The sequence below is a fragment of the Bidens hawaiensis genome, unplaced genomic scaffold (assembly GCF_021521415.1).
Source record: "Bidens hawaiensis isolate Kalapana, Puna unplaced genomic scaffold, B.hawaiensis_p1.1 tig00029807_1, whole genome shotgun sequence".
Taxonomy (NCBI): Eukaryota; Viridiplantae; Streptophyta; class Magnoliopsida; order Asterales; family Asteraceae; genus Bidens; species Bidens hawaiensis.
The window spans coordinates 1,275-20,015 of NW_027494945.1; the positions used below are offsets into that span (position 1 = coordinate 1,275).

The 18,741-nt window shown below is 36.1% G+C and overlaps 1 pseudogene across 1 annotated transcript; it reads right to left on the reverse strand.

Moving 5' to 3' along the window:
- Window positions 1-4,166: 4,166 nt before the first annotated feature.
- LOC143579451 (GEM-like protein 1) lies at window positions 4,167-9,249 on the reverse strand (annotated as a pseudogene). Its single transcript, XR_013143458.1, has 4 exons — window positions 9,111-9,249; window positions 8,688-8,959; window positions 6,944-7,030; window positions 4,167-4,342 (listed from the first exon to the last, which is right to left on the reverse strand). The product of XR_013143458.1 is annotated as a GEM-like protein 1 (transcript).
- Between the last annotated feature and the right edge of the window lie 9,492 nt (window positions 9,250-18,741).

The following is an 18,741-nucleotide window of genomic DNA, read 5'->3' on the forward strand; positions in this document are numbered from 1 at the left end:
GTTGCACTCGTGTCCGCGGGACATGCGGGCACGCACGAGTTCGATGAATTTCTAGTCCAGAAACCCAAATTTGCACCCCCCCCTGCGCGCACGTAGAACTTGTGGTAAAACATGTCACAAAGAATTCAAATGGGTGTAAGGGCTCCACCTTATAAACCATTCATTATTTTGTTCCCAAACCGATGTGGGACAAACCTTTACCACTTCCTTCATTCACACTTAAAACTTCCAACAATGTCTTCAGATTTAACCTTCACAGTTTCACTAGCAAGGATATCCTCAATTCCAACTTGTTATAATCTTCTGTTTTGTTTTATTTTATCTCTTTTTGTTCAAGCCTTGGACTTTCTTTGTTTGTTGTTATACAAGACCTGATTGTTAAGACCCTGAACTTCTGCTTTATTTTAATATTTCTAGATAGAGACAAGTGTCCAAAATGTCAATAAGCGTACTGTGATCAAATAAGAAATGTTTAAGTCAAGTTGAGGTGACATGTGAAAGCAAAATAAGCCCGAGGTATGATGGAGTCTGTAATCTGTCGGATTAACCACACGAGCACTGTGCCTGATTCATACCTTTACATATTACGTTGACATCAAAATATTTGTTAAGTTTAAAGTGGACAAAACATATCTACAATCGACTTTGGGTTCTTGGCATAATTCTTGGCATAATAATATCCAAATAGAAATGTGATCTAGGACGTTATCGATCAATGTGATTCCGTTTTGTGATCTTTATAAAAAAAAATTATATATTAAAGTCATTAGAAAATTTTGTAAATATTATTGTTATATAATATTAATTTCATCTTTACTCCTATATTTTATTTCTTATTTTCTTCTATTTTATATTATGTTTCAACTTCAATATCATGCATATATATTCGTAATATTATAATATTGAATATTCCCAAAAGATTTTAAGTTTTTATTATGTTTGTACACATTTGGTTAAATCTTTGTTTAATTCAAAATCACGTGTTTCGTTGTCAAGGTCGTTCATACAAAGTTCGTTGGAAACGTGTGACTTAAACAGATCATTTACAAGCTGAGGGACTGAAATTGGTATTTTATGAAAAGTCAAGATAAAATAAAAAATCAGAGTTATTTAGCAAATACTTCAAACAAATGGCGTGTTTTGAAAAAGAAAATTCTTCTTTGACTCTCAAGAGGGTCTGTGAACAAATCTTATTCACTCTAAGTTTTGTGCAGCTGTACATGAACATGTAAATCAATATTAAGTCTCATGCTGGCTGCAAAGAAGGACTAAGCAAAGAAATCGGTCGGCCCAAGAAAGAAACCGGTCAGCCAAAGAAAGTCAACAAAAGAAAATTAGATATCGAGCCTCTCGCATGTGGTGTCTCTAAAATTTGCCGTTGCCGATCCTTCCCATAAAATAAGATTGAAGTTCAAGTCATCAAGAATGAAAATAAAAAAATTGTCCAAGATCCAATCTCGTTCAAGCTCTTGGATTAAGACAAGTACTAAATTTCAAGAAGAAATACGTAGCAAAGAAATTGATGAAGGTTCATCGATATACTTAATCATAGAGGGAGATTGTAGGGCTAATATTCTATATTGTTATTAGGATTATGTATGTCTTTCTATTTGCTATTAGTCGGTGTATTACGTACCACAAACGAAAATACTAGAGAACAACAACAACAATAATTAATAATAACAATGATAACTAATAACCATACCTTCACAAAAATTGTGAATACTATCTTGGAACGTTTTTTTCTGACATATTCAAATACTTGTTTCATAAATCTTGTGCAGTTTCATACGCTAGTTGATGGATTGCGAAAGTACATTTTTGAGTAGGACTAAATACTAGCTTATGTCTAGTGTCTTCCTTTAGTTGGAAATATTGAAACTCACGCTCTAAACCACCGACGATTCGTAAAAATAATCGGCGGCTCATACAAAAATGACGTTGGAATGTAACATAATCATGGGAAGATTTTCCCATAAAATAATCTTGCACCAATCGGTTATGAGCCTTTACATGATCTCATTCTAGTGGTGGTCATTGTCTAAGTTGCTCCTCTATGTTATGTTTGGCCGAGCTCAACTAAAAGTTTTATCCCCACTCAAACAATTTCAATTATCATCACTTCATCCACCTCTCAAGAAGATAAGTCATTGAGTAGTTAAAAGAAGTATGAAATAAATAGAGAGTGAATTATGAGAGAGTATGGTTAAAATTAATACATGAAGGTTTATATATATTATAAATTTTCTCTTTAATTTAATAGAGTCAAGTTATTTTACAAAGGGTAACAAAAATGAAAAGGATGAGAAGCCATAAATAACTGACATGTGTCAAGTGAGGACCAAAAGAAAAAGAGTATAAAGGTAATTGTACACATTTTTTCTCTCCACATGCAATGTATATGTTAATACCTCCATCATTTTAGAACGTTTATAACTTTTTCGTATGATATTTTTTTTAAAAAAAATCATCATAATAACAAGCGTTTTTTTATCTTTAATATGAGTATGATTTTTGTTATATAAAATTTAAAACAAAAATCACGTCATTGTGTCTTTTCGCACACCATTGTGCCTTTTCGCACACAATTGTGTCTTTTTTCATCATTATGTCTTTTCGCACACCATTGTGTCTTTTTTCGTCATTGTGTCTTTTCGCATACCACTGTGTTTTTTTGCTTATCATTGTGTTTTTTTTCGTAATTGTGTCTTTTCGCTTATCGATGTGTCTTTTTTCGTCATTGTGTTTTTTCGTCATTGTGTCTTTTAACTCATCATTATGTTTTTTTAAATACTAATAACACCGTTGTGTAATAATAATATGTAAAAGTAATGATAAAATAACAATAAATTATCTAATACATAAAACACAATGATTAATACATGTTACACAATAACTTGAAACGTAAAACACAATGGTGAATACGTATAACACAATGACCTAAAACGTAAGACACAATGGTGAATACGTATAACACAATGACCTAAAACGTAAGACACAATGGTGAATATATATAACACAATGACTTGAAACGTAAGACACAATGGAAACAACATATTACACAATGACTTGGACATAATATACAATGAACGCAATACTATTTTTCTCAAATTAAATGAATTTGTCATATGTCAATCCGAATAAAGACAATGAACGTATTACACAATGACTAAAAGTTAACGACGAACAAAACTACACAATGACGTATCTTTGTTTTAATTTTTGTCTTTAATATGAGTACCAATTGAAAAATATAATAATCAAAATCTATAATACAATTCATATGAAAACTCAATTAAAAGACACAATGAACAACAAAAATACACAATTAATAAAACCCATTAATTTTTTTTATTTTTATATAACAATATGATACTCATATTAAAGATAAAAAAAACGCTTCTTATTATGGTGATTTTTTTTTTAAAAATTATGTTGTATTAAAAAGTAATAAACATTTTAAAATGATGAGAGAATTGACATGTGCCTTGCATGTGGAGAAAGAAAGTCAACAAATGTGAGTTATTACCTTCATGCCATTTTCATCAATTTTTATTTATTAAATTAATATCAGCCATTCAAATATAAGATCAATGAACTGAATTATTTATCATTTTTGTTGTCCTTTGTATTTTAAGGTTACCCTAATTTAATATACAGGCAAAACCTTTTTCATCTAATGAATTTGCATTCAGGATGATGCACATGGAATCTCCAACGTTCATTAATGATTAATTATCCGAATTAGGAAAAATAAAAAAGTTCTTAAAATTAGTAAGGTTAACGGAATCAAAGCCGCGACCTCCAATTTACAAAGATTAGAACTTACCAACTAAACTAGCGCATGTTTTTGTATTTACGATGGTTCCTTCCTAATTTATAAGGTGGTTCACTCTAATAATTTCTATATATCGATACACTATTATTTCGAAACTCGGATACACTTGTATACCAGATTCGCCCCTGCGAGTGTTGTTAGTGATTTCCGCTAACTAATAACACGGATTGATCCGCGTAAGGTTGTTAGATCCATCTAAAGCGGACCTACACATTTAAAACTCATAACTACTTAAAGATTTGCAAGTTTAGTAAACGCTCCTACTACGCAAGTATTAAACCCGAGCCATACACCAGAACGTGGAACAAGTTAGATGAATACAAGTATGTAAAACCGAAACGTTATCAAATACCGCTTTATAAAGTGAAGCAAGACACCAAGTCAAATGAAGATAGGAGGTTACACTTGATTGAAAATTGATTGAAAAGTACCTTGAAGGTTTTGTACGACATTGTCATAATATACAAACCCCGTGAACTTGAATTCATGATTGTCACACCCCGACTAAAGGCGGCGGAATATGCCGGGGTGCAACGTGATTGGACAAATACATAAGACACTATTTAAAGTGACAATATTTATTCAACTCATTTTAGTTCAACAAATCAATAAACAACACATCTCATTCACACAACCAAGTTAAATACAAGTAGCAAATATATCGTTCGTTTTACTAATATCCTAATAGTCTTGGTAACGTTTTCGTCAAGTCCTCAAGTCAACAATAGTCAAACCTGTAACATTTCATAAAATAAAGTTTGTCAACACAAAGGTTGGTGAGCAATTCATAAGTTTGAGCAACAATAGTATATAGTATGAAAAGCCACAAAACTAGTATACAAAACAATAAATAAGAGCTATAAACCTGGATAAAATAGTTATCGCTAAACAAGTTAGCGACACCTAGCTATTGGCAATTAGTCTAGGATTTTATTGACAATTGCTAGTAAGCTTACATTAGCACCACCTAGCTACAAGGGGTGCCAAGTAGTCTAGGATTTTACAATTATCGTTAATTGCATTACGTTAACGACACCTTGCCATTGCCAAATGGTATAGGATTTATAGTTCCACCATCCAAAAGCTGTAAACACATAGGCAAATAAGCATAGAACACCAAATCGAGCAATTATTCAAGTCAAGTATACAATCACGTTTGTGGGTTTAAGACTCAAGTAAATAAAGCATTTAGTTTGATAAGTATGAAATGTCACCCCAAAACGAAAGATGGAAAAAGGGGTATGAAAGTACTCACCTTGCAATAATAAAGTTAACGAGAAATTTAAGGATGCGGTTAAGCGAGCTGACTGGTCAGAAAATAAATAAACCTGAAACTTTGAGGGAATAATATACAATTAAAAGCGAGAACGTAGCCGCTGGAGTCAGGTCTAACAGATGTCTAGAATTTGAGTTATGAAATAAACAATGTTTAAGCGAGCTGGTACTGTTTAGAATCCGAACTGCGAGTCTGAAGCGGGCTCTGACCACTACACTCAAAATATTATGACGAACAGAAAAGTCTTATGGTCCGAAAGCTAGTTCTAACCAGAAGATAGAGTATTCGAATTATTCCAAAATTGACTAAAATGCCCCTTAACGGGCCGGGATCGATTTGACCACCGAAAGCTCCAAATTTACAGATTTTGATTTAAGGATTACGTTTATCATGCGAAAATGTACATCTTTTATAAAAAAAACTTTACCCAGAAGATGGTGTCGGGTTTAAATAAGTTAGAGTTCGTTATTTATATATTTTCGATATATACATACATACATATATATATAGATATATATACATACATAAACACGAAAACCTTGAAACGAGATCGACATAAAAGTGTCGGTTTTTATAAGTTTATTAGAAACTATTTTTAATATTTATTATGATTTTTAGTTAATTAAAACGTATTTATTAAACATTGTATAAATATATATTTATACATATATATACATACATATACATATATATATATATATATATATAGATAAAATTAGTTTAACGAGTCGAGCCAAGAAAACAGGTTATAATGATGTTCGGTTTTAATACGAAAAAGTTTATTTGAATTTAATATAAATTTCTATATGTTTTATAAACTTTAAAATACTTAAAAAAAATAGTCGGATAGCTCGAAACCATAACAAACGAACTCCGATTAAGGCAAATAAGATATCCCCGCATTCGTCTCATTGAACTCCACTATTTATACCTGTTTTCGTCACTGGAAATCACCTTCACCATCGCCGGAAAACCAAACAATCAGCTGGAGATACGAACCGTCAGCCGGAATACGAACCCTTTCTTGTTTTGCTCATAACTTGGCCATACGAGATCGAAATCAAGAAAATAACATATCCACGCGACCGCGTCGCTGAGAGCTACCGCCCTGAACCAGCGCCGCCGTCTGCTGCCACCGGAACTGTTGCCAGTGATGCAAACAGTGGCCGGATTTTTTGTCGAAAATTAAAGGGGGAGTAGCGATCGGTTGATGGAGAGGGAGAGCACGGCTCGGTTTTTCCGGTCGCCAGAAAAACGAGTGAAAGGGTGTGGTGGTGTCGGGTTGAGGGGGGCTGAGATGGTGGTGATGCAGTGCGAGGTGGTGGCCGGAGGTGTTTGGCGTCGCCGGATTCTCGCCGGAATCGAAAGAGAGGAAGAGGGTGCTGGCTGGTGTGATGGCTGCGGTGGAGGTGTCGGCTGGTGTTGGCTGGAGATGGTGGCCGGAGATTCGCCGGAAAACGGCGGCCGACATGGTGGCGGCTGTGATGATAAATATGTTAGGTTTAGGTTATTTTAAGTTTTATATATATATATATACATATTTACAGAAACACCCCCCTAAGTTTCAATCAATGTTTAAAACGAGTTTAAAGGTTCTAAAAGCTTATAATAACTTAACGAAAATTAGTTTGAACCACTTGTGTTGTTCTTAACGAATCTATAATATGACAAACATCGATTTATTGGTGATCGAGATATATAATAATATTATAATAAATAAATGAAGAAACAAAAAAAAAAGATGTTGAGTCGGGTTTGTATAATAAAGGTTTACAACACGAATACAAATCGAGATCCAAATTTTGACGAATGTCACAATGATTATCCACAGATATCATCTAAATGCACTTTTCCAGGACATTTAATTTGCTTTTTGAGGCATTTATCTCTTTCAATTGATTTAACGGGATAACCACCTGTAATAAACAAATTGTGTTAAAATTGACATGTTTAACCTGTTTAATTAAATGAGACGTGTTCGGGTAGACATGTTTAAGCCGTTGAATCAATCATGTCAACCTGTTTACAACTCTTTGACTCTATCATGTTTAACCCGTTGAATCAATCATGTTTAACCTGTTGAATTAATTAATTGAATTGGTTGAAATGGTCGTGCTTGTGTTACATGAACCTAAAAATTTGAAACTAACCTAAAACTTGTGTCAAAACACATAAACCCAAGCATGACACAAACATTCACAAGTTGACACAAACATGAGCCGTGTAAAAATAACAATTACGTTTGAGTTATAAAAATAACAAGCTCAGAGCCTGGGAGAAGTTTTTGGATTGTCCCCCGACAGAAGGCGGTTATTGAATGCTTACAAGGTCCTCATGCCCAAGATTTTCTGACCGTTATCCCGATTGATGGATTGGGCCAAAGCATGTCTGCGGTCGAGTATATGGCCATTCTTAAGTACCGTTTGATGGTCCCAATGTACCCAGAAGACGAAACATGTCCGATCTGCCGTAAGGCTTGCCTGGATAAATTCAAAGAGCATGCGGTTCATTGCAAGGAGATGCCTGGGTTCAAATACCGACATGATTGGGTGCGGGGCGTTCTTTGGGACATCTTAAGGCGAGCTGGGATATCAGCTAAAAAGGAAGCCCCCGTAAACTTCCTTACAGACCCCACGGAAGGGAGATCCACTCTACGACCGGCAGATTTGCTCGTCTTTGGTTGGGCCGGGGGAAAACACACTTGTGTTGACCTCACAGGGGTATCTCTTTTAGCTGGTTTGAGGGATAATGGGTTTGTAGCTGGGCAAGCAATGAAAAGGGCTGAAACGAAGAAGGTGGAGAAACATGCTAAAGCCTGCGAAGAGAACCAACATGTTTTTGTCCCTCTTGCTTTTGATACCTTTGGCTCATTGGCACCGGAAGCTATCCGTTTCCTAACCAGGGTCCAACGGGTTGTGCATGGCAATGTGTCGACTCCAAAGGGGCAGGGGTATGTCTTTAGCAGGTTAGGGTTTGTAATTCAGAAAGGGGTGGCGGCGCAGCTTGTTGCCCGCCTACCTGCTATGTTGATGTAATATCTATGTTTCTATATAATGAGAAAATAATAATTGGCTGATTTTGGCAAAAAAAAGAAAAACATAACCACTTTTAGTTATTACATAAAAAAACACATTTAAAAAAAGTAAAATTAGACGGATCAATCCAAACCCAACCTGTTTATCTAAATGTATTTGCTAGAGCTAACTATTTCCAACACGACTCGACACAAAGTTAAGGGTTTTCATTAAACGGACTCAAGCCGACACTATTGTCTAAACGGGTTTGACACACCTAATCCCTTTATGACACAATTAACTTTATTTTTCTTCTAGACAACTAGATTTTTTGTACTTTATGGGGTTTGAACCCATGATCTCCTATTTCTTAGGTTAACCATATTACCATCCCATCATAGTGGGAATGACACAAGATTAACTTGTTTAACTTTTTGTATTAGATGCGTGTCATGTTTTCATATTGTGTCATAAATTCACAATTTCACATCCTCAAAAGGGCTGGAACTAAAATAAAACATATAAGGTACCAAAAAGCAAGTGTGAAATGACAGATAACCTTATCATAACTCCAATGCGTCTCTTCACCAACTTTGTATGAATGTGGATTGTCACTACAAAATGCAAGTTTTGCAGTTGAGAGGTAGAGAATTCCCATAACAGGACCCGCAGAAGTGGAAAGGCAACACGCATAATACGTCACTAGCTTCTCATCAGGAACCGCCTTGAATGTCATTTCAAAGATATTGTCATAACCGCCTTCAGTTAGAGCTTTAATTCCGTTAGAAATTCTCCGAACAGCAACAGTAGTGATACTCGGTCCAGTTTTCACTGAATCAAATTAAAATGTCAACTAATATATAAGAATCCAGTATATGGCGTGTGAATTTAATCCATAGAAATATTTTCAAGCATCTTTATTAACATTTATAGGTACAAGGTTAGTGGTCAATAAATATTTTTATGGAATAGAAAAATATACCAGAGTTGACTTCAGGTGAGATCAAGGGCCATTTAATCATTCTACCAATTGACAATAAGCCTGCAGCTGGCGTTTCAGGGCTGTCAAACTTTTTTTGTAATGTCAGAGAAAGCTCAAGTGCGACCACAATCTCAACCATTTTAGGACGGTTCTCTGACTCACTACTCAGACAACGATACGCAATCTGCACAAATTCCTTCAAACACTTTGGAGAGATCTGACTCTTGATCTTAAGATCAATGATGTCATGCACTTTCTTTTTCTTAACAGATTCAACAACCCACTTTACCAAACTGATCTCATGAGTATCGTCATGACGGTTATCCAGTACTGCTACCCTCCCGCACAACAACTCGAATAATACCACTCCGAAGGCAAACACGTCTGATTTTCTTGTCAATCGTCCCGTAAAAGTATACTCTGGATCAAGATAGCCAAACGTACCCCTCACGCGGGTTTCGACAAAGGCACCTGATGTGTCTGTCGGGCCAAATTTGGCTAATCTGAAATCTGAAATCTTAGCAACATAGTCTTCATCCAACAAAATATTTGTGCTTTTAACGTCACGATGTATTACCCCATACTTGGTGCCTGTTCCGGTATGAAGGTACTCCAACCCTCTTGCTGCACCTATGCTTATTTTTAGTCGTTGGACCCAACTCAGATTAGTACCCTTTCTGTGCAAATGATCATCAAGGGTTCCGTTTGACATAAACTCGTAGACTAGGATCATCTCTGAGTTGTCGTTACAATAACCGATCAAAGAAACAAGATTACAGTGCCTCAACTTGGTAAGCATCTCGATTTCAGCCAAAAACTCAGTTGCACCTTGGCTGGAATCGAAATTCAATCGCTTGATGGCAACAATAGAAGTTTCTGCTTTTTCAATAGTGACGGTAGCTTTATACACCTTACCAAAACCCCCCTTTCCTACAACCAGTGCGTCATTGAAATTCCGGGTGGCTGATTGAATCTCATCAACCGAGAATAGGCGGCATGATTGGGCCCAAGGGATTGATGAGATAGGAGTTTCCATTCCACAAACACAATGGTTGCTATATTTTTGAGAGTTTTTTCTGTCACTATGAAATTGAAACCATTAAATTAAAAAACTACCTAGCTAGGTTCTGACTTTGCAATAACTACCCAAACATATAACATACACAGTCTGTTTAACATTATTACCAACATTTAACCTATGTATTGTTTAATTCAACAATATTACCTGTTAGCAAAACCAAGGTTATAATATTCAAGGAACCAAGCTGCTTTTTAATTCCCAGCTCATAAAAAGTTATGATTAACAATAAATACCGGCAAATATCCCATAAGTAACTGAATCCTTTGTATTGGTTAACCCGATCTATACTTGTTGAAATAACAAACAAAACACTATAACCAGATTTGCAAAAATCTATTACTCAAGTAACTGCTGCAAATTGAAAGCAACAAATTAATTCTAACATAATAAACTTGAGAAAATGAAATATATAACTCAAGAATCACCTGATCGATGGAGGAAGCAGCAACTTTTTTGGAACAGGGGATATTTTTTTGTTTCAGATTTTATCGTTAAGAGAATCGTCGTCCCACGTTCACATAGAAATCTAAACATGCAAGCAGGGGAGGCTCGGAGGGTGTGCGAGCCGCACCATCGTCCGGGGCACATAAGTTTCGGACTTTCGGGGGCACAAACTTTTTTATACATGTTACATATATATGTTTTTTAGTGTTAAAAATAAGGTTATTTGCAATGGTTTACAAGATAATTACATGCTTAGAATGATTTATGCTTATAATAAATCGGTCGATAAAAGTTTTATCCATGTACATCAGCGAATAAAAAAGTTTCGTTAAGGCCTACGGGCCTTTTTATTTTGACACGACCGAGGTATTTAAATTTTCAGAGACGGCCCTGCATGCAAGAATAGAATTAATATCTGGTTTGACTTTGACCAATTAGAAGGAACCCAGTTCTTTCCAGCCAGTCACTATCACTATCAGGGTGTAAAGGACGTTATTTAAATTCATTGGCCTTTTACGGATATCAATTCAAAATTTGAATAAACATTTGGTAAATAGGGTCTCAATTATTTGAATTGGACTTTAATAGCCCAAATTCAAATCCAACTGATCGAATTCTTATCGAATTAAGTTTTTGGGTTGGTCTAGTGAGTTTTGAATACAATTGCGAATTGAATCTAGGTATTCGAAAAAACCTAATTCAATTTATATATTATATAACATGCTTATTACATAATTAGGCTTCAAAATAATATGTTTTGTTAAGTTCTTTATGGGCTAAAAAATATAACTCCACTTGAAACCTAAATTAATTTCATTTAACGGCAAACTCTTACACATTTTTAAACTCACTCCTAAAATTACATCATTCCCGTCAAACTAGAATATGAACCCGCACCATTTGAAAGGAACAACACCTTAGTACCATTGGGTTACAGGGCCTTTGTTACTTAAATCAATATATCAATCGGTTGTTTACCACTTTATATTAATGTTTAACAAATTGATCGGTTTAACATAGCCTCTAAATTGCTGATCTTATCATTATTACTAGGCGAGAGGTGACTTCTTCTTTTAATCACTTGTCGTTTTACGTTTAATTGATCAATCCTCTGTTTTCATTACAAGACCTTATATTTTCATCACTTATCGGTACCACCTGTATTATTATATTATTATGTATGATTTAGATATTCCTTTATATAGGGTTTCTTGATAATTTTGAACTTTCAAAATTATTTCATTTTTTGTAATTGAGTAGATTCTAATTTGAATAAGCTTATTCAAATCGATTAATTTAAATTTTATACAAATGATATCAAATTCGAAGTCAGCTTCAAAGTTCTCAAAATAAAATAATTTTAATAATAAGTTGTATCCTAAATAAATATAAAGTAGTAAAATAAAAAACTAAAAACATTACTTACTATTCACACACCACCGCGTGATGTATTATACATAGTTATAAGACCTCCATGTTACGTTAAAAAACTTATACATGCTTGTATGAAAATAAAATATGGTTTTACACAAACTCGTATGATATGTGAAAAAGATTATACGAAACAATTTTAAGATGCTTTACAAAATTCGTACCTCCCGGATGATCTAATGTGACCCTTATAACCTAATACTTCTAGTATAACTTTACTAAAGTTGAATGATACGACAATGAACTGTAACGTTCATACTACTTGTGTAATATCTCGAAAGAAATCCGTATGATAAGTGGGAGCGGTGTACCGTGTATGTATTCTAAAACAATGTATAGTATTTCTTTACACATGTGATACGAAAATGGCCATTGGAAAATATATTTTTCAATTTTCATCACCAAACAAAGATCAAAATTCCATATAGATGTTAACTTAATAAAAAATAATGTAATTTTAAACCGAATACCATATTAATTTTTATTTTTATTTAGCAACAAAAGTACATATTAAAAACAGTTCTAATTACAATAAAGAGGCAGGTAAGCGGCCAACAAGCTGCGCCGCCACCCCCTTTTGAATGACAAAACTGATCCTACTGAAAACAAAGTTATCGTTCTTCGGCGTCGATGAGTTACTGTGCACGACCCGCTGAACTCTTTTTAGAAACGCAACAACATCGGGGGCAAGAGACCCAAATGTGTCAAAAGCAAAAGGAATGAATGCGTGTTGATTCTCCACACACGCATTCTCGTGCTTAGCAATTTTTCCTGCTTCTGCCTTTAGCACGGCATGCCTAGCAACAAACCCGGTGTCCCTAAACTCGACAATAGGGGACACCCCAGTAAGGTCTACACAAACATGCTTCCCCCGCCCATCCAAACACAAGAATGTCCGCTGGTCGATATTAATTAAAACTACAACAATCATTAGCCAAAAAAGAACACTAATCACGCCTTTAGCGATACGAATCAATAATTAATCATTGGTTACGAGGACGGATCATGCATTGCGACATGAAGCTAGAATGAAGAGATGACGTGTCTGTGTCCGACACAGTCCCCGACATGGCCGGATGTTGCCACTCGCTGCCACTGCTTTGTTGAATTTGACGGTTCATTTTCGCTTCACCGTTGTCACATTTGGGAAACGAAGTAGGCGAGGGTACGAGAGGAGATAATAACGGAATAACGGTTTTCGACACATCATGCGGTTTGTTGTTAGGGGCCTGATTAAGGTGAAGAGATGTTGGAGCTTGTTTCTGGAGCCGTGTCGGAGGCTTTTGCTTGGGGACACCATGGTTCGTTACTGCTTCGGGGTTCATTGTTGTTTCAAACAATTAGGGACGGAGAGTTTATGGTTTAAGAGAGGTGAAGAGTCATGCTTTAAAGGGTGGTTAGAGGTGTAACGGTCTATATGATTTTGGTTTGATTCACATGTTTATCATTTGCTTATAACATATGCATGTCGTGTGGGGGCAATTTCGGCGTTTCCTATGTGTTTAATGGTCTTTTCATTTCATAATTGGTATAGGTAATCATTACTATCATGATTTAGTTTTTCTTTTTTAACAACTTACACAATAACCCTACTCGTAAATTAAATTGTTTTTAATAACCATAAGACTCGAACATAAACCAACCGAAAAGACACATTTAAGGCAAAACTCACTAGATACTTTAATTCTCACCAATCATACAATAACATTTCAAGTTTACCATCTACTACCCTAGCTGTGTTTAAACAATAGGTAACACTCCTTTTAACAAATTTGATAAATTTAATAAGAATAAATAATGTTTTCAGATCTGGCTCGGACGTTGACCCGGACATCTTATCGGGTCAAAAGTTGGACCGATCCGGGAGGACGGACCGATGTTTGACCCGGATGACGTCATAAATTAATATCTAACTATCTATATAATTGTCTACCATAAAATCCTAGGTGTCGCTCTTAGGTTGTTCCCCCCATTCTCTATATACACCAGATTGCTTGATTTATACATGGAGGTTTCCCATGCATTTGACCCGAATTCACGGGTATGGGTCTCACCAAACCCAGATAGTCTTTAAATGAGTTATAACATCTCATTTAATTGTAAAACTACTTCATAAACAAACAATAATTTTCATGGGTCATGGGTCTCAATAAACCCGGATAACCCTTAAACGGGTTATAACATCTCATTTATTTGTGAAATAACCCCTTAATTATCAAAGAATAATTTCCACGGGTTATGTGTCTTACCAAAATCTAATAGCTCTCAAATGGGTTATAAGATCTCATTTATTGATAAACAATTTCATTATAAAACCCTAATTTAATTTATTTGCTTTACATGTTCTTCGTTGCCGGTCTATCATCTCCGTCGACGGTTAACTTCCAATACTATCCACCATCGTCAACTAAATCAACGCCTCTTTTTTCATTAGACAAATATTTGTGGTCATGTTTATACATTTAAAAAAATCAACATGCTCGTGTTCGTTTATGTTTGTTCGTTAAAAATCTAAAAAACCAAAACATCTCAACTGATAAAACCCAAACGTTGAAAAATTATAATAACAAACTAATATTTATGTATTAAATTAAAACAAAACTGCGTTAAAAATAAAATAATCATAAAATAACGAAACGATCAAAAACAAAACTTTAAATAAACTCTCGTAACACAGGAGGATCAAACTAGTATATATATATATATAAGGTGTAGTATAATTATATAAACTTCCATATAATAGTAAAGAATGTAATAAATTTAGAATTAAATAAGCTACATCAACCGATTTTATTAAAAGTTAGAAAATTATTAAAAGTTAGAAAATGAAAAATTAGATATATCATTATAATATAATAGATTAATAAAGAAAAGAAAATAAAATAAATGAAAAGAAAAGAAGAATATAAATAAGAAAAGGTTTAAAGTCAAATTATGATAAAAACTTAGGATCAAATTGTAAATTAGGTAAAAAATAATCTGAATACAAGAATACAAGAGGGTTGTGTTTCAGTCATTCAGTGATAAACCCTAAGGCTGAGGGGTGTGGGGGGCGTGAGAGGGGGCGTGAGTGGGGGCGCGAGCCAATAATATTGTGACGTGTGGCAGAGAGAGAAACTTGATAAGATGAGTGTTGGTAGTGGTGATAGCGCCCCGGGCCATGGTGTGGAGGGGCGCGAGAGGGGGCGCGAGCGGTTTATTTTTTTATTTTTTTATAAATGTATTAAAAAAACGTATTATTAAAAAAACAAGAAATTATTTAAAAAAACACACATTAATTAAAAAAAACACATTAATATATAAAAAAAAATTAAAGTACTAAAGAAAAACATTATTCTTATTCTTATTCTTCGGCTTCGTCTTCTTCGATCAACCTCTTCCGGATACGTTCCTTTTGTTTTTCCATCAGCATTTGGTCGACCGGATTTAGGTGGCTGAAGTCTCTTGCAAGGAAGTCCAAATCTCTCATTCTTTTTTTTTCCTTTTTGTCAATAGAGACCACCTCCATGGTTTTGTTGAATTTATTGAGGGATTCAACAAGATCGTTGTTTTTTCCCCCTGGCGTCCCTTCCCAATGGCCGCCTCCTCGGCGGTGAAGACGTTTCCTCCCCCGCAACGTTTAGGTCGAATCCAACCCGGCAATCCGACCCGGCGGAAGTGCTGTACGCTCCAGACGAACTAGTTTTAGTCCGTTTCGGCCCTACTTCCGCATCAAGGTCCGGCGCCACCAGCTCAACCCACTTGGAACACCTTCTCAACCTCTCCCACACCTTTACACCGTCCCACGTCTTCACCGTCCCATACCTCCGCAGGCACTCCTGCCTCCACTCTTCGACAGTGAAATTATAGACCGCCAAATCGTCACTGCCACTTGGTCTCATACGACCGGCGTTCCTGTTGAACAGATTAGTAAACAAGCCGACAAATTTTCTGATTTCGGTCCACCGACCCGAAATCATATCGGGGTTCCGCTCTGTACTCCCAACGAGCGAATAGAACGTCTCCCTAACCTTTGTCCAAAAGACCTTGCTCTTTTGGTAGTCGGCTGCAAAATGCATAAATAAATTTGTAAGTCATTTAACTTTTTTATTTAACTTTTTTTTAAAATCATTTTTAAAAACGTTAAAACAATTACCGCAACGCCGATCCTCAGAAATGGCTATCCAAGCCCGACACAGGGCTTCCTTCTCATCCGATGACCACGGAGTGATTTTCCGTTTCGCCCTTCCGGTCGAAGCCGAACCCGACCCGTCCGTTGCAACTTGTTTTTTCCGGTGGACGCGTCTTCTTTGTCCCGCAGCTTCACCTTCTGGTTCTGGTTCTTGTGTCTCCGGAACTACAAAGTTAGGAGACGGTTGTATGTTGGATGGTTGAAAGCCGGATGGTTGTTGCGACCCCGAATAAAACATCGGTTGGTCCGGTGCCGACCATAAATCGTCGTAACTGTAATCTGATTCTAGGTTTGGGTACCAATTTCCAGCCATGTTTTTAAAAAAAGGTTTGGAAGATGGGGTGATTTTGGGTTTTGGGTGTGGTATGTGATATTGGTATGTGATATTGGTGTTTGTTTGGGTTTGATATAGGTTGAAAATCGAGTTTGATTTTGTGTTCCGGATGGTATGTTAATATATAGGGTTTGAAAATTTTTTTTTTTATTAACAAAACCCACCCAACGGCTCTTTTTCACGCATCCCAAGCCACATTCACGCCCCCCCCCAGCCGCTAGCCCACCCGCGCCTGCCTCTTTTTCCGCGCTCGCGCCCCTCTCGCGCCCCTATAGCGCCTCGGTGGTGTGGTCCTCGCGCCCCGGGGCGCGACCGCCTCGCCACTTGCGCCCTTTCTCGCGCTCCGCACCCCTCAGCCTAACATATTTACTTCTTCAACATAACCCACTTCTTCTCAATCTCCATCTCTCTATAGATATGTCAATTTCAAGAGTTCAACTTCTCAATCAGACAAGAAGCATGCATAGCGCCTGTAGAATCCAAGTCTGCCGCGATACTTGCCGGAATTTTTTTTTCCGATTCACCTTTTATTTTTAAAAAAGAGTTTTACCGGATCAACCGGTGGCTCATAGGTTCCGGCTGAACAGCGAACCGCCAAACCCGTCCGGGTTTTTAGAAAACGGTTATATGGTGCGAACTGACCCGGAAAGCTTAGCGGTCCCGGTCGAACCGGTCCGACCAGCCGGTCCGGGTTTCAAAACGTTGATGATAACAGTAATAGTAATTGGTTCTTTGTTTGTTATTCACTCTTTCAAATCTAAGTTGTAACAGCAACTATCAACAAAACTCTTTTAGACAATCTAACGCCTCGTGATAAAATGTCGATGATGTGGGTGGTCAACGATAAACCTCACCCGGATGCTAAGATTACCATCAATTAGGAATGGACATTCTTATCCCACGAGTTGAAACAAAGACCTCTTAAAGATATTTGTGCACAATAATACCTCTTCTCGCTCGAGATCAAAATGCCTACTCCCGGTGTAAATGGGAGCATGCTTCTTTGAAGACAACATGGCCTCAATGCCATACTTAATAATAACTCAAGAACTAATTTTTCTCATCACATAGAGGCGTAAAAGCGGCTGAGAACCGAACAAACTCGGCCCGTCAAGGAAGAGCATTGCGGAAACTAAACTCATCGGGAGTGATCTCAAGGAAGATACGCATGACTTAAAACAGGAAGCCACTTGGTATTATCAACAGCCAATAAAACATGGAGAAGTTCTGATACGGTTATCGAAGTCAACTCACCAGTGTACATATATCTAACGACTTCTTCAAATGGGCCTTCATCTGTTCCATAAGAGTTAAAATAAGAATATGCAGATTTTTTTCATTTATAAACAATTAAAAGTAGAGGTGTACGCGGTGCAGTTTTGGGCTAGAAACGAACCGAAAGCCAACTTCTTGGTTATTCAAAACTGTTGGGCTTTATTTCTTTTGGTTTTGGATTCGGTTTTGCTAACCGAGCAAAAATGTGAAATTGGGACTACTACTTCTTTCTTTTTAACGTTAATGATTAACAAAAGTTGAACATTTTTTTATTTGGGCTCGGAACTTCAGTTTTGTGGACACCCTTTTATTAATAGTTAACAAAGAAACAATGAAAAAAATCACTATTTACCAGAAGAGTTGAAATAATAATATTCAGAATTATAATATATAAAAAAGTAAGGGTGTGCACTGTGCAGTTTTGGGCTAAAAACGAACCGAAAACCAACCTTTTGGTTTTTCAAAACCATTGGGTTTCTATTATTTTTATTTTTTTGGTTTTGGACCCGGTTTTGCTGACCGGACCCAAAATTTGAAAGCAGAACTAATAGATAAACCAATGTTTATCTATTTGCTATTCATTCTTATGTTTGAATCACGTGTACTTACAAGAAAACAATTGAAATTGTTACAATAAAAAAACTCTTTTTGAAAGAAATAAATCAATTTCTGGGATAAGATGTCGACGTGAGAAACCAAAGTCATAGGTTGTGATCTCACACTAGACACGCAGTATTTAACACAGGTCTCCACTTGATACTTATCACCCATCATTATAACCCGTAGAAGTTGGGGTTCGGTGGTAGATGTTAGGATATTGGTGTCCATAAATCTAATGAATTCTACAAAGAGGCCTTCATCAGATACATAAGACTTGTAAAGATTAAACATACCA